At 45.4% G+C, this 7,730-nt stretch overlaps 1 long non-coding RNA gene across 1 annotated transcript; it reads right to left on the bottom strand.

Moving 5' to 3' along the window:
• Positions 1–6,212: 6,212 nt before the first annotated feature.
• Positions 6,213–7,292, bottom strand: LOC143809139 (uncharacterized). Its single transcript, XR_013222093.1, has 5 exons — positions 7,089–7,292; positions 6,901–6,996; positions 6,748–6,820; positions 6,571–6,633; positions 6,213–6,299 (listed from the first exon to the last, which is right to left on the bottom strand). It is a non-coding gene; the product is annotated as an uncharacterized LOC143809139 (long non-coding RNA).
• Positions 7,293–7,730: the final 438 nt, after the last annotated feature.

Below are 7,730 nucleotides of genomic sequence, written 5' to 3'. Positions count from 1 at the left end.
CTACTGACACCAGATAATGTGTGACTAATTATGGGTATAGTGCGGAGGTATATCGGAGCGCGTTACCCATGTCCTCGGGACTTCCCTACCTGCTGGATCTATTACTCTCCAATCTCCCATCTCCATGGTTACTTAGAGTAAAATACACATGTGCGACTAACCCTGATGTACACATCCTAGATCTGACCGTCTTGCCCGGGAGGGGGAATTGGAGTTTTCACCAGTTTGAGACAAGTTTTCCCTTGTGGAAAACCTCCCTTTGTAGCTGGACTTTGACAAGCAGGTCAGATCCTACTCTGTCCCTACCTGTCTAACAAGTTTATAATGTGAGAGATGGATCCAGGAGGCGCTCAGCAATCCTGACCGAAGTAGGAGTAGTCAGGAGCACTTGGTAGGGACCCTTAAATCTCGACTCCAGGGATGTCTTTCTGATGAACTTCTTTACAAGCTCGTAGTCACCAGGTTGGAGAGCATGGGTACCTTCAGTGGAATCTGGACCTGGAATGGATGATAAAACTTGTACATGTGTTACTGACAGTTCTTTAGTAACAACAATTACATAATTTACAAGAGTATCACTTCCCAAGGCTAGCTGTTGTGGAAAATATTGACCCAATCTTGGAGGCCCCCCAAAAAGAATCTCGTATGGTGTGAGTTTAGTAGAACCCCCTTGGAGTGTTTCTGACTGAGTATAAGGCAACGGGCAAAATGTCTGTCCAAGTCTGACCTCCTAACTGGCTTTCAGTAATTTATTTTTGAAGCTGCCATTCAGTGTTTCTACTTTCCCACTGCTCTGTGGGTGATATGGAGTATGTAAACCCAAATCCGCTCCCACCAATGTCCATAGTTCCTTAGTCAGAGCAGCAGTGAATGCGGGCACTTGGTCACTCTCAATTACCTCTGGGACCCCATATCTGCAGACTACTTCAGTCATCAGTCTCGTAACAGTCACTCCGGCAGTCATGTTGGTTACTGGATAGGCTTCGGGCCATCCTGAGAACATGTCAGTCACTACCAGTACATACTCGTACTTCCCTACTTTTGGCATTTGAATGTGATCAATCTGAATCCTCTGAAAGGGATAAAGTGGTTTAGCCAAATGTTTCTGAGTAACTTTCTGAGGCGGTGCTGGATTGCATGTTGCACACACAAGGCAGGACTTGCAATATTTTTGGGTAACAGTAGAGATTCCAGGTGCCATATAAGTCTTCCAAATCAGGTCATTCATCCGATTCTTGCCTCTGTGGGTGACACCGTGTGCCCATTCTGTCACTGAGGTGTACAGATTACGGGGTAGACCTTTGTGTTCACCCTCCAGACTCCATCTTCATCTTTTTTTAGGTCCTCCTTCTTGCCATGACTTCTTTTCATCATCTGATGTCTTGTCTTGATGTAGATGGATGATCCTCATAAGAGAGGCTTTAGTCCCTTCTTCAGTGTCTTGTGACACGTACACCGCTGCTTTTTCTTTCCTAAATGGATGCACAGCATAGGTTTTTGCTGTTTTGTCAGCAAAGAAATTCCCCCTTGCTTCTGGAGAATCCAATCTCCCGTGAGCTTTGATCTTGATTACTGCAACCTCTGAAGGTAGATTCAGAGCGACCACAAGTTCTTGCATGGTAGCAGCATGTTTTAGATGAGTTCCACTGGACGTTAGGTATCCTCTGGCTGCCCAGATACTGCCGAAGTCATGAGCCACTCCAAAAGCGTATCTTGAATCCGTGTAGATGTTGACCACCTTCTCCGTCGCTTCCTGACAAGCCAGCATCAAAGCTTTAAGTTCCGCTTCTTGTGCAGACATGTGCGGTGGTAGCGATCCAGCTGAGATGATCAGGTCATGTGTAACCACGGCATATCCCGTATGGAATCTTCCTGTTTCATCTGCAAATCTGGAACCATCAGTGAAGAACGTCACGTCAGCATGAGGGAGTGGGTCTTCAGACACATTTTTCTGGGAGGCTACTTCTTCATGCATTTGTTCAAGACAGTCATGATCCTCTGAGTGTGTAGAGGCATCTTCTCCGAGAGCATCAGTATCATCCACATCCCCCCTGGAAAGAGGAAGCAGCGTGGACAGTTTGAAGATGCTGCAGCGGACAAGAGTGACATTATCCGGAACCAAGAGCAAACATTGGAGTCTCATATGATGCTGCACCAACAGATGTTTAGGTTCCAACAATAGCAATTATGTCGTGTGGAGCCATTAAGAGAACTGGATGTCCTCAGATGATATCAGAAGTTTTGTCCAGAAGCATATGTGCAGCATGAACAGCTCTGAGGCAAGTCGGGGAAGCTTGAGACACAGAGTCCAGACGGGCAGAGTAGTAGCCGATTGGTCTTGTTCTTCCCCCATGTTTTTGTGCTAGGACTCCGGAAGCATGTCCTGCTACTTCACTGACAAACAAGTAAAAAGGTAGTTGATAATTTGGGATTCCAAGAGCTGGTGCAGACTGTATGGCCTGTTTAAGAGCGTAGAAAGCTTCCACGGATTTAGTACATAGTGGAAACGCTGACGTCTTGAGGTCATCGTACAATGGCTGCATCAGCTTTGAGGCATCTGGAAACCTTTGGCAACAATAATAATTGATAGGTCAGCCAACTCATCCGAGGCCCTTGTCTTAGGTTCTTGGCAGAACTCAACACCAGAGTCCCATGTCTCGTCATGCTCCTGTAGAAAGGCATGGGCTGTTTTTCTGGATCTAGAACTTGGTTCAACAGAATAGCAGCTTGCTGGGGTGTAAACTTGACATAGATGGTGGGCTCCTCAGACATGAGCATTGGCACTGTTGGCGGTGGCACCTGAAGCGGGAGTAGAGATGGCACCGGGAGTGCAGATGTAGTCCCTTGTGTATGAGGAGCCGGAGGAGGTAACAGTCCTGGAATGAGGGGCTCTATTTGGGCAGCTCCAGTATCATGGTATGGGCTCCAGGTGACGCAGGCAGTCTTAAAAACTTTAACAGTCCTGTCCTCATTAATGCGAGTTATTGCTGCATGAAGTTGTTGAGCACTAACGTCTGGATGAATAGGGTCATAAGTAGGGGTCACAGTGTGTATGATCATTCTACACAGGAGATTGCCAGCTTTAGTCACCGCTATGTCCCCAACAGCTATCTGACCACGTGACTCAACAATGATTTGACTGTCAGCTTGAATAGTCGCCCCTCCTGCTTCCACTATAGCTCTAGCTACACCTCCATTGTGTCCTAACCAAGAATTGGCAGCATTAACAATAGCATCTGTCTCCAGTGTTATGTCACCCTTTCCCACCACTAACAAGGGTCCCTCAGGAAGTTCTTTTTCAAAAATAGGTTGCCAACATTCCCTCCCCTTTGTGCTTCCTGTGCTATTGGTATCCTCCTCCCACATTGAGCCCCCCCTTGATACAGTCGCCACCGTCCCATACAGGTGTGCGCTTGGCTGTGAGACAGCCTGTGAGGTACTGGGCATAGGGTTATGTAGGCTGCGTGAGAGTGCTGTTGTGGAAGCATTGGGAGGAGAGGCCGCTGCTTGGAGCATCTCATGTGGGTGTGCGGCTAAATTGGCATTGGAAGTGACAGTAGAAAGGGTAGGTGCTGGGGACGATCCAGGTGGGAGGACTGCTGGATTCACAACAGGAGTGATAGGGGAAAGAGTTGGTGCCCCATTGGAAACAACTGGATAGGAAACATGGGTAGAGCCTGTTCACTTCCCGAAGGAATATAGTATTGGCCGTTAGTGGTCATTACTGGGTAACAAGGATTTGGTGATGTGGCGTGTAGCCTTAATCTGAGATGTTCACCACCAGGAGCAGCACATTTGCCATCCACGAAATGGCCGCCGTCAGCATTAACACCTTTTCCATCAACAAAATGGCCGCCGTCAGAATTATATTTACCACCAACAAGATGGCCGCCGTCAGAATTATATTTACCACCAACAAGATGGCCGCCGTCAGAATTATATTTACCACCAACAAGATGGCCGCCGTCAGAATTATATTTACCACCAACAAGATGGCCGCCGTCAGAATTATATTTACCACCAACAAGATGGCCGCCGTCAGAATTATATTTACCACCAACAAAATGGCCGCCGTCAGAATTATATTTACCACCAACAAAATGGCTCTGGGCCACCATTTTGGCTGCTATTACATTTAACACATTCGCCATTAACAAAATGGCCACCATTACATTTACCACATGGCTCTGGGCCACCATTTTACGGTGGTAGCCGCTCACAGGATATATTTTTGTAATACACAACTCAAAACTCTATTCTTTCTATTCCTTTTCTCTTCTACCCAATTTCCAATTTTTCCTTTTTTTTTTTTTTTTTTTTTATACAGACTTTCAGAGACTCTTTCTCCTGCCTTAGCAATAGACAACAATCCATTATCTTCTAGGATACCTTTTCTTTCTTTCAAGACAAGCTTCCAGTCCAGGGGCTGCAACCTTCCCCCTTCTGGCATTCCACACAACTTCATAAGCTTTTTACATTGCTTAATATGACTCTTCCCTTCACGAGTCGCTACTAATGTGCATGAGTCTAACTTGCCATCTGAATTTGGCTTAGTGCCTATACGGCAGAACTGCATTAATTTCTCCATCTTTCTATAGATATACAGTATATATATATATCTATCTATCAAGATAACAAACACCAAACAAACAATAAGACGGGGGAGATGACTCAAACCTGAGATTCTAAAGGGAACTGAGTCTGCAGTACTCAGTTCCTATTCCTTCTTGTCACGTGGTCCCTGTCTGACTTCCGTGCTCCGTACTTTACAAACCAATTATTCCCTACTTTGTCAAATTGCTCCCTAACTTACCGGTTCCCGTGCAGAGTCAACTCACTCGATGTCACGGGGCAAAAAAAAAAGAAAAACTATAAATTTAATTTGCTTGAACTGAGCCAATTCGCTCCAAGTTTCAATGAGCCGCTACACAATTTATTATGCCCGAACTGAGCCAATTCGCTCCAAGCTTTACCGGGCCCCCCTAGGCCGAGTCAATTCACTCCAGGTCCTAGTCTCTCTTGTACAGAACTGAAAATCTTATCACAGGCGACAACCGTATACCACAGACAAAAATTATTATTTTTTATTTTTTTTCTACTTGCTTGCTTATCCTTCCCTAAAAAAACAAACCTGTTTTTCCCGTCCTACCACATGCTTTTCTTTCTGTAAACACTTGCTTATTCCTTCCTAGAAACCTGTCCTGTTCCAAACACAATGCTTCTCCTTCTGTAAAAACCTGTTTTTCCTGTTTTATCACTTGCCTCTAGCCCTCTGTAAACACTTGCTTTTTTTTTTTTTTTTTTTTTTTTTTAGAAACCTGCTTTGACTGTCCTTACACAATACTTCTCTTTAACTACTAGTCATCTCCCCTCTTCACAACATGTAACAGGCAGTAGGCAACTAAAACATGTGACGGTTCTTGCAATTAAATGACCAGCAGCGGAGAGACTCTTCTGCCGTCTTACAGATACCAAGAAAACCGGACACGGTCAGGCAATCTGCACAGGATACCCCGAAGGACACAGGTAAAGACTACAGATTATAAAAAATCAGCAGACTTACCGTGCTCTGTTAAGGAGGTGATCAGTCTCCATTGTTCGGGGTACTCAGTGCATCCAGCCGTTCCACCCCCCGGTTTTCAGGGTTCAGGGCTCTCCTCTGCTGGCCCCAGGTTGGACGGCCAAATATTAGGGTTGAACAATTAATATAAATGTTCAATTCTCTAGTTGCCTACTCCTGGCCTAATGGATATTGATCATGTGCACTAAAGAAATACACCAGACACAGTCAGCTGTAACTCTCCTTGATCAATGTGTGGCTCAGCTCCAAGAAGGGGAGTTTATTAGTCAAACACAATGTTATATATCTCCTGTAAGGGGGCTCGGTTAGCTCTAAAATGGGAGTGATCGGATGTATTCCATTGGTTAGTGGGTTGGGCATGAGCAAGTCCATGGGCGGATCCATGAGGTCATCAAGGTGGGTTGGTCCGTGAGGTCATCAGGGTGGGCGTCGCTGTGGGTGGATCCATGAGGTCATCAGGGTGGGCGTCATCTTGGATACCAGACCACACGGTCTGCTGAAACAGGAAATGGCGGCCATCTTCAGTGTCTTCATTGTTCATCTTGGATACCAGAGCACACGGCTCTGGTAGAGGAGATTAGATATGAAGATCACTGCACACGTACAAGTTGAAGGTATGCTTAGTGTGGAAATTTTATTTATAGTGGTTATTTTATCAGAAAAAGCGACTGGTAAGCGTTGACGTTTCGGCTAGTATATAGCCTTGGTCACAACGTCGCTGAAAAAAATACAAATATTTACAATTAGCTATATACAACGATTGGTGTATATACATATAACAAGAAATGTACACTTTTATACAATATATACAAATGTGGTACTCATGTGCAGAGAAATGTCTCTGCGTGACCCTGTGGAGAGACGTCATAGGGTAACATACGTCGATCAGGAAAACCATAAGACATATGTGTGACGAGAGATAAGTCCAAGGAAATGCATATAGTGATGTCTGTGCTAAAACATATGAATAAGGCAACAAGGTGGCCTACCTACAATATGGAGAGTCTATCTTGATTTTGGGATGGTAGTGTTGAATACGAAAATGTAATCCCCTGTCAGAAGAAAATATACAGAAAGGGGCATATATATGCGGATCTCCCAAAAGAGCAAGGGAAAGGGGTTCACCATGGTGCATGATACAATGTAGAGGGGTAATTGAGACCTACCCTGACAATTCGGTTGATTGTCATATGTCATGGGATATTCTTTGCCAGTGATTGGTAGATCTGTGACAGGGGCCTGTAAAAAGGTATCTTGGTAAGATTATAATGAGACAATAGGCCATACAGTATGTCCCATGGTGTACGGTGGGAGCCTACCCTGGTGGTATATGTGGAGACTTGTATGTCCAACGATATGGCGTCTAAACCTCAGTGGGCGTAGTACTACAAGGCCCAGCGTTTGTCCGGCAGTCACTGAGAGGATAGGTAATGTTATGATCATGACCGTTAAGACATAATAATCTGTAAGCACTGTGGGTATACTTAGCTTTGTGCTTGTGACCTACATCCATAGGTGGCGCAGCGGTGTAAAGCTGACACTCCTGTGTCTAAGCTGGGACTGGCGCTGGGTGACTGTGCGCGCTCTCCTAAACATACAGCGCTGCGGGGTCATGTGACCGGAAATGATGGAGACGCCGGCGCTTGCGCTGTTAAGGCTGCAGGCCGGCACGGTTTATGTGTTGTCATGGGGATCGAGTGGGGGAACCGGCGCCTGCGCGGTTGTGTTCTGCTGCGGACTGAGTTAAAGGAAAAAAGGGGGGGGGGCGGAGGGAGGCGGAAACAGAGGTAGAAAATGATGGCAATAACATGGACCCATAGTAGTTGTGTATAGGGTGAATACATCCATGTATATTAAGTAGATACTAGTCATGTAGATTGCAGGATGAGCTTAAGAGTATACATTTGCATATAACAATATTGTATCGGTATACCAGAATAATTCGCAAACACATACGTTGAAATCATATACTTTGCTGATAATACTAGCAACTAAGTAGGAGTCCAAACCATAGGGGGAACAGGGGAAAAAAAAGGGGGGGGGGGGAAAGGGGGATTAAGAGAGAAGAAGAAAACGGAAACTTAGATAGACTCTATATAATGGTAGGGGGTCTTACCAACTCCACCGGGGGGAATTGCCGAGTGGATGA

The sequence above is a fragment of the Ranitomeya variabilis genome, chromosome 2 (assembly GCF_051348905.1).
Source record: "Ranitomeya variabilis isolate aRanVar5 chromosome 2, aRanVar5.hap1, whole genome shotgun sequence".
In the NCBI taxonomy this organism is placed as follows: domain Eukaryota; kingdom Metazoa; phylum Chordata; class Amphibia; order Anura; family Dendrobatidae; genus Ranitomeya; species Ranitomeya variabilis.
This window is presented reverse-complemented; position numbering and strand designations above follow the sequence as displayed.